The following is an 8191-nucleotide window of genomic DNA, read 5'->3' as shown; positions in this document are numbered from 1 at the left end:
AAACTTGTCTATTTTGATAGCAAACTTGACAAAATTGATTGTGAATGGTTTCGCAAAATTTTAGGAGTTACTATAATTATTCCTTTAACAAATCTGCTTTAATATCAATAACACTTAAAATGACAATAACATATGGTTCAACACAAACAATAATTATAGTAGGGAAGATATATACAAGCTGCTATATGTATATCTTCAACTCAAAAGTCTCAACCATTATTTTGATATATCTCATCATTTTAATTTATTTAAAAAATCACTTAAATTTAAAAAAAAATCTTTTTGAAAAATCAATAAATAAAATAATGATAAAAAAGATTTATCAATGGATTCATAAATATAATTCTATCAATAGCCTAATCTCTCTACACATTGACGATTAATGAAGGAAATCAAATTAATGAGTATTGTTGGGATGGTTAAGGAAGATGAAGGCATTGAGGCTCTATATATAGTGTAGGAAAGAATATATCAACTTTTTTTGTTTTTTTGGGCTTTTGATCCATCACTCGACTTTACTTTCTTTTTTTAACCAGAAATTCACAATGTGTACATATTTTCTCTCTTTCCCTATAAAGTTAAGTGGGCCTTAGTGCTTGTATTCCAGTGGATTGGTTTATAGAGTGATTAATTGGGAGGAATTCCATGTACCTGCTCTATGATTCCTAAGATTTGAAATCATTAATGATTCGAAATCTTTTCGATATCTTATGACATGGTGCAAGGCCATTCATTCAACAAGTCACATTCTTATAAAAATGTTAAGGGAAAGTTGATTGAATTTGTGAAAAAAAATAAGTTGTGATATACAATTGTGCCTGGACGAAGCTAATCAACCATGGTGAACACTGTTTTCCTCATTCCTGACTTTGCTTCAGCCATTTCTAACAAACCTTGAAATAGGAAAAGTAATCAAACTTTTCAAAATAAAATATATAAAAAATAAAAAAATAAAATAAACACCATAATTTTGCACGATTAAGGGTCAAAAATCATCAAAATCGTAAATTTAAGAGCTTTAGTTCAGATAATACATTTAGATCAATAGAATCAACGAAGAAAATATAGATCCCCAAATTGATAAAAAAAATCAATGTATATCAAATGCATTAGCAAACGACATGGACCACTAAAAGAACACATGCATCAAATAAATCCCAAATAACAATCAAAACCCTAATCGCTCAATAATAAGTGATTCGGACCGATACAAGTATGAATTCATAGAATTAGTAATCAGATCGATTAATTAAAATGCATATGTATTAATTAAAATCATAACATGATCAGAATCAAAAAATAAATAACCAAAAAAAATTAAATAAAAAACCCTAGCTAATTCTGAATTTTTTGTCTTCAAAAAATCAGAAATCAAATCATAATATATAATTTTACAGAATAACTCCATGACAATGTTTGAGATTTAATAAATTCCAAAAAAAATAATTTACAGTATTGTCAACTACAAAGAGAGTTGCAGCCGTTTGTGCGAGGGAAATGGAGTTGCAGTGAGGTCGAGAGATGCAGCCATTCGTGCAAGGAAGATTGATAAATAGTGAGGTTGAGAGTTGCAACCGTTCGTATTCGTGTCCGTGAGATGGAGTTGCAACGAGGAATAGGGAGTTCGTGCGAGAGAGAATAAGAGAGTGAGAAAGAAGGTTGAGAGGGATCTAGTTGCAGTTAGAGAGTGAGAGCGAGAGAAAATGAGAGAGTGAGAGAGAGGGTCTGTTCAGCGAGAGAAGATGAGAGAGATCGAGATTTTCTCTTGAGTCAAAGAGAACATTTGTTCTCTGTTTCTCTCGGGTTATAATTAAATTAAGGAGGTAACACTAAATTTCATTAATGTAACACCCCAAAATTTTAATTCGTATCTCGAGGAAAATAAATAGTGGAATTTTAAGAAAATCTTGAAAGTGGGACTTAGGGTAAAACTGTGGGACCTTGTTTTGATCATTTTTAATAGAATCTGACCTCACCATTAGATTCAAAATGATCGAAAAACATAGTTTAGCCTGTAAGCACGCTCAAATGCGAGTCCGAATATAAAAGTTGCAAAATCCTCGATTACCGAGTCGGACCAGGCTAAAACAGTGACTTTTTATTAGAGCAATAATTTGTAAAATTCGATCATACCATTGGGTTCATAACGAAAAATTATTCAACATAGACTATTTATTTGTCATTTTTGGAGATCAGGAAGTCGAATTATCGCCAAAAACGAAAACGACATCAAGTTTATGGGTCACGTCAGGCCAAAAATGTAAATTTTTGATGGAGACATAATTTGTAGAAATTGACTATACCATTAGATCCGGAATGAAAAATTAGGCGAAATAGAGTATTCGTTTGTCAGTTTTGGAGACCGAATGACCAAGTTATCGTCGATCAAAACAATAGGCAAAATACCGAATTCGTCCCAAATATTATATAAATAATATAAATTTTTTTTTTTTAATCTCATCTTCCCCACTCGTCCAAACAGTGCAAAAAAAAAAAACGAAAAAAAAAAGAAATTTGTTTTTCCTCCGATTTTTCCACTTCAGATCTCTCGCAAACGGTCCACTTTCGACGATCGCCGCAGAAGAGAAAAAGGTCCGCAGCTTCGTTCTCTACAAAACCCACCCAACCTATCTTCATTTCACTTTCTATTTCACCCGATATCTTCAAAAATCAGCCGTATTTGGATACGGAAATTTCGAAACTTTGACCTCGGATTTCGTCCGTTTCGGGGTCAAATCGCTTTCCGACGCAGAAGGGAGAAACGTCCGCAGCCTCATTCTCTACATAACCCAACCAAGTTCCTTCCGTTTTCTCGTCTTTTTCACCCCGTATATTCAAAAATCAGTCGTATTTTTATACGGAGATTTTCGTAACTTCGACCTCGGTTTTCATCGATTTCGGGGTCAAACCGTCTTTCGCCGTAGAAGGGAGAAGAGACGAGTACATCGAGATCTTCGAAACCACCAAGCCAGTTTTGAAAATCAGCCGCTTCGAAGTTCGGTCCGTCTCGATTTTCGTACCAATCGTCTCGATTTCCGCGCACGTGCTTCAATTCCATCGCCTAGTGATTGTAAGGAACTCTCAATTTCAATTAGTAATCGTAGATTGTGAAAATTGCATTTAGGATTTTATTGAAAAAAATTTTGGATGTATCTCCGAAATGTAGAATTCTTTTGTTATTTCAAAAAAAATTCACGCCAGAAATTGCATGTTTGATATGTTTAATTGTATTTTTAATAAATTATACGTGGGTAGGGTATTTTAACGGGTTATTGCCATAAATTGGGTCTTGTGCACTGCTTGGACCCCGTTTTGATATGAAATTTGTATTTTTTTTCAATATTATTGATAGAAATAAATTCTATAGTTGAAAAATGTGATTTAATATTCAATGAACTCATATTGAGTTGATGAATATCAGAAAATGGATATTTTATGAAGAGATTGAAAACTGTAAAAGAAAAAAAAAAGGGAAAAAGGGTATGAAACGGTAAAATGCAGAGTCACACCCGAGGGGTGATGTCTGCATTTTACGTTGTTGTGTTGTATGTAGGTTGGTGAACGGATATCCAGGGATAATGTTACTGGTTGCATGTTTATTTACTTTCTATTAGCGCGAGGCGCTCTGTTATGTTATTTATTTTAGACCGGGTGGCCACACTTGCATGGTAGGAAACTGGATATCTATTCTCAACCTTGTATTGTTAATTTCTCTTTTGTTTTCAAATGAAAATAATATATATAAGTAGCTATTTTGTGAGCTGTTAAAGAGTCTGTGAATGCCTGAAGGGATAGTGCATCATATCATCCGGAGTGGTGTACTATCCTGGGATGTACGGTAGGGACCACCAAACTCATACGTGGTATGGGACGCGTATGAGAGTGGAGTCACAACTGGAATCCGGGTTTATTCCTCTCTATCTTTACCAGTGAACTTGTAATGTAAAGGTGGTCGTATACGAATGGTTTGTATATTTGGGAATCACTTGCACGCCTGATAGGCATAGACGAAGATGATTAGTCAGTGATCACTAACAATCTATAGTAGTCGAACGTTCTGACACATCGAAAAGAGACCCATTGCTTACGGTCACGTCAAACGGCCAGCCTGAGCCGGATAAATGGTCAACCAAACGTGGTAAGGGCAGCGACCGGCCACAAAATCAGGAACTAAAAGCCAGAAAGGAATTGTAACATCATGTCCCGACTGGGAGCGATCCAGTCGTGAATCCCAACTCTCTAATTCCAATACTCCACCATCGTGTATTATGTATCTGTTGCTTATTTTGATATATAAAATGAAATGCATGTTTATTATTTCCATTTGATCAATTAGATTTGTATAAAAAGAGAATGTTATAGTGAGTACTGCTGATCGATGTAATGTGAGTTTTAAAATGTTTAGTTGCTCATCCCTGACTATATATACCAGTTAATCGTAGGTTTCTTCTGTAAAACTTTGTTTATTTTAAAATGATTCAGTATGTTTATTCGTTCATGTTAGGAGAGGTTATTGGCAGAAATTGTTGCTTCCTTACTGGGTAACCATTGTTACTTACCCTTTCCTTCTCCATTTTTTTTAGTTTCAGATCTGAAGCTTGGCGAAACAAGTGTAGAACAAGAGCGAGGATCATCTGGTTGGTCAGATAGACAACCAGAGTCCGTCACCTGGTAAGTATTAGGGCTATACCCCCTAGTGGTGTCAGTTTCTCCAGGTAGTCTTATGGATTCTGTCTTGAGTGTTAGGAATTATGTTAGAGTGAGGAATTTTGTATAATCCTGTATATAATTTTTCTTCTTCCGCACTCTGATCTATCGGACATTATTAGACGTATATAGGCTTCCGCTAGTATTATATTTTGTTTGTTATATGCAGGATTGTATGTCGTTTATCAGGTGCAGGTTGAATCGCCTTGGAATGCTAACATAAACAGAGGAGACCATGCCGAAATTTCGAGGTGCCACCTCGTACCTTGAAATCTGACATGGGGATTTGTGTTAGTGTTCGGCGGGGCGCCACAATTAACTTGAGGGATGGCACTGTGAATAGACGCATAGTTTATAATTTAAAGGCCTCATGCTGCGAGATTAAATCTTGATCGTCCATCTGCTTTATATCCAATGACCGAAATACGTTTGTTAAAGAACGCCTTCCTATATATATATATATTACATTTAACCTATGTCCTCCAACCTTTATACATTGAAAACAAATATACAATGAACAACACCATATGGAACATGAAAATGAATATTAGCAACATTTTGTTTCCTATGAGCAGAAGTGAAAATGAAAACATTAACATTTTACATGAATAAACTATGAAGTACAACATTCTAGTTGTATCTTTTATTTTTTATTTTTAATGTATAAATAAGTTAATAACATATCCAATTAATTTAAACACAGAGGATTGTGAATATGCTTATAGAAGTATTAATGTGCTTATTCAAGTATTAATTATTCTCCATTGGACCTCACAAGTAAGGATTTTCTTATGAACTGATCAAATCTCTGTTATAAATTTAATTTATCATAGAAAATTCCCTTCAATCTGAAGTATATGACAATAAAAAAATAAAGGCTATATTTGTTCATTGAAATCACATAATGGGTGAGACAGGTATATCCTTTGAGGCACTGAGCAAACCCCATTACAAAGGAGATTCAAGTGGTACAAATAGATCATCTATCCTATGATTTATAGTGTGAGCAGTTCTCTTTCCGAATTGTTAAGTGTAAGGCAAGTTCACAACTACGCTCACAATCATTAGAAAAATATAAATTTCATAAATAAAAAGATAGGGTAATTGTCGATCCATACCGAGTTTGCAGCAGCCAGTAATGTGACATGGTTGACAATCGTGGCTCCATCCCTTATAAACCTCTTTCAATCTGCTACATTACATCTTTTACATCACTATTTCCACTTAAAATCTACTACAGATGTGAAAGCATAAAAGAAATCATCCTGATCAAGAGAAAATCCTGCCATCGTTGGGGTTGTTCGCGGGTCAATTGATATGTCCACATCAATCCTCAGCACGCCTCGACGTTTTACTGATCAAAATATTTCACACAATTAGTTATCTTTGATTAACATACAATATCCGAACAAACCAAGAAAAATAATAATAAATAAATATTTTATTTATCTAAAAAAGAAAGAGCAGCCCATGAAAGATTCTGGTACCTTATAGTTGCTAAATGACCCACTTGGTGTCGCAGCATTGTCCATGATAAAGAGCTTGTTAAACTCCCCAGATACTGATTTCACTGAATCGATTTAGTGCCAGTACTTGCTATTCCTTGTTGTTATGATAATTAGGACCTATATTTAGAACCAATATCCAATTTAATGAAAAATTTCTTAATTATGCAGAATTAATTAGAACAAATTTTGTACCTGAAGTTGCAAGTATGATGGTGTCATCTGTTGCACTGAGAATCGAGAGGAGTTGTCCATCGGATTCCAACCTTAATTTGGAGCCGCCAAGAGGTTGTCCATTTGACCAGAAACTAAGAGCCATAGAGGGGCCATCCTCTTACTTGATATTTCCACAAATGCATACTTTCACAACACAACAACACAACAACATGTCATTAGTGTTGGTCAGTGTCCCAATCTTGTCACATGAAAACCTCTTCAGTGCTCATTCACTTCCAATGCCGACAATAACCGTCTCATCACCAAGGTCCTCTACAAGGGTGATGTGTTTGTATTCCCCATTGTGCTCATTCACGTCCAATTCAATGTCGGGCACACGAATGCGGTCTTCAATGGTGCTTTGAAGATTATCAAATAATCCATTCTAAAAAGAAAAGTCTCATATAAATAATAATAATAATAATAATAATAAAGATATTTACAAATTTTCAAATTGCATTAAAAATTCAAAGAAGCAATCTTTGAACTTTATCACTCTGACTTGTGAAGATTATGGAGAATGTACAAAGAAGTAGATGTCAAGAAAATAAATATAGAATAACTTAGAAGATCTACACCAATATTTATTTGTACCATCTTGCTCCTCTCAAACATCTTTACCAGAAGAATCATAACTCGTCAAGCGAGCTAAGTTTCATCCATTTAGGTCTCTCCTACAAAAATAATAAATAAAAAATCAACCCATTTGTGATAGTAGTCGTAAAGAATGTCGTAATCTTTCTCTAGTGAAGGAGAGTACCAGTTTCGCAGTTAGTCATAAAGCACTTGTTGCACTATTCCTCGATAAGGTACAATCATGTTTTGAAGTTTTATGACACCTTGGATATTTCAGCCAAGACCAAAGTGAAACACTCAATGTTACAATTTTATATATTAGTGAAAGCGCCCTCGATCCGCGGGGTGCGCGGATCCGCTTTTGACCCTTGAGGTTTGGGAGTCGCCACCTAGTTATTGTGGTCTAGGAACCAAACTGACTCTAACATGGATAAAAGGAACTAATCTACCATAAAAAATCTGAATTCGAGGATCAAGTTACGGGGTTGGAAGGTGTTAGGCACCAACCCCGCCCGGCCAAAGCCGGTCTCTACTAAATTCCCAAGTAAATTACATTGCTAAAACCTAGATAAAAAATAAATAAAAATAAAAATTTACCTTTCCGATGGCAAGGACTTGGTTCCCTCAGATCTGACAAAAAGAGCTCCTTGTACCGTGCTCCCTTGCTTCGTTCTGTTTCCGGATTGGACTTCGGATCTCCGAGACAAGGTATCTCCTTGTTTTTGAATCTGAACTCTTCAAGTTTGTTGCGGATTTGGGAGTGTTTTTAGAAGGCTTTTGGGTGTTTTCTAGACTAAAATTGAAGGAGGGATGTTAGTTAAGGAGTTGGGGCTCCAAAACTAGGGTTTATGGGGGGCTAGGGGAGCTTCTAGACCTACTTCTCTTAGGGTTTATAATTTGATACGAAAATAGGGTGTGAGCACCTCTATTTATAGATTTTTTTAGGAGTTGATTTGGGTAGAGTTAGTATTTAATTAGAGTTCTTTTAATTAGAGTTGTGTTTTAGTTAGAATTGTTTTAGGTAGAATTGTGTTTTAATTAGAATTATTTTAGGTAGAATTATTTTTTAATTAGAACTCTATTAGATAGAGTTATTATTTAATTAGAATTCTATTATGACTTTTGGTCTTATTTGATTGACTTTTAATGTTTTGACTTTAGTTTTAATTGATTGACTTTTAATATTT

General features: G+C 34.8%; 2 long non-coding RNA genes across 2 annotated transcripts; one reads left to right on the top strand and one right to left on the bottom strand.

Annotated features, from left to right (window-relative positions):
• Positions 1-2496: 2496 nt before the first annotated feature.
• LOC147396479 (uncharacterized) lies at positions 2497-4869 on the top strand. Its single transcript, XR_015180695.1, has 2 exons — positions 2497-3070; positions 4584-4869. It is a non-coding gene; the product is annotated as an uncharacterized LOC147396479 (long non-coding RNA).
• Positions 4870-5193: 324 nt separating this feature from the next.
• Positions 5194-7771, bottom strand: LOC147396478 (uncharacterized). The gene is made up of 3 exons (XR_015180715.1): positions 6408-7771; positions 6195-6332; positions 5194-6061 (listed from the first exon to the last, which is right to left on the bottom strand). It is a non-coding gene; the product is annotated as an uncharacterized LOC147396478 (long non-coding RNA).
• Positions 7772-8191: the final 420 nt, after the last annotated feature.

The sequence above is a fragment of the Akebia trifoliata genome, chromosome 8 (assembly GCF_017979445.1).
Source record: "Akebia trifoliata isolate Shusen 1 chromosome 8, ASM1797944v1, whole genome shotgun sequence".
In the NCBI taxonomy this organism is placed as follows: Eukaryota; Viridiplantae; Streptophyta; class Magnoliopsida; order Ranunculales; family Lardizabalaceae; genus Akebia; species Akebia trifoliata.
The sequence above is the reverse complement of the archived record's forward strand: the minus strand, read 5'-3'. Positions and strand labels throughout refer to the sequence as shown.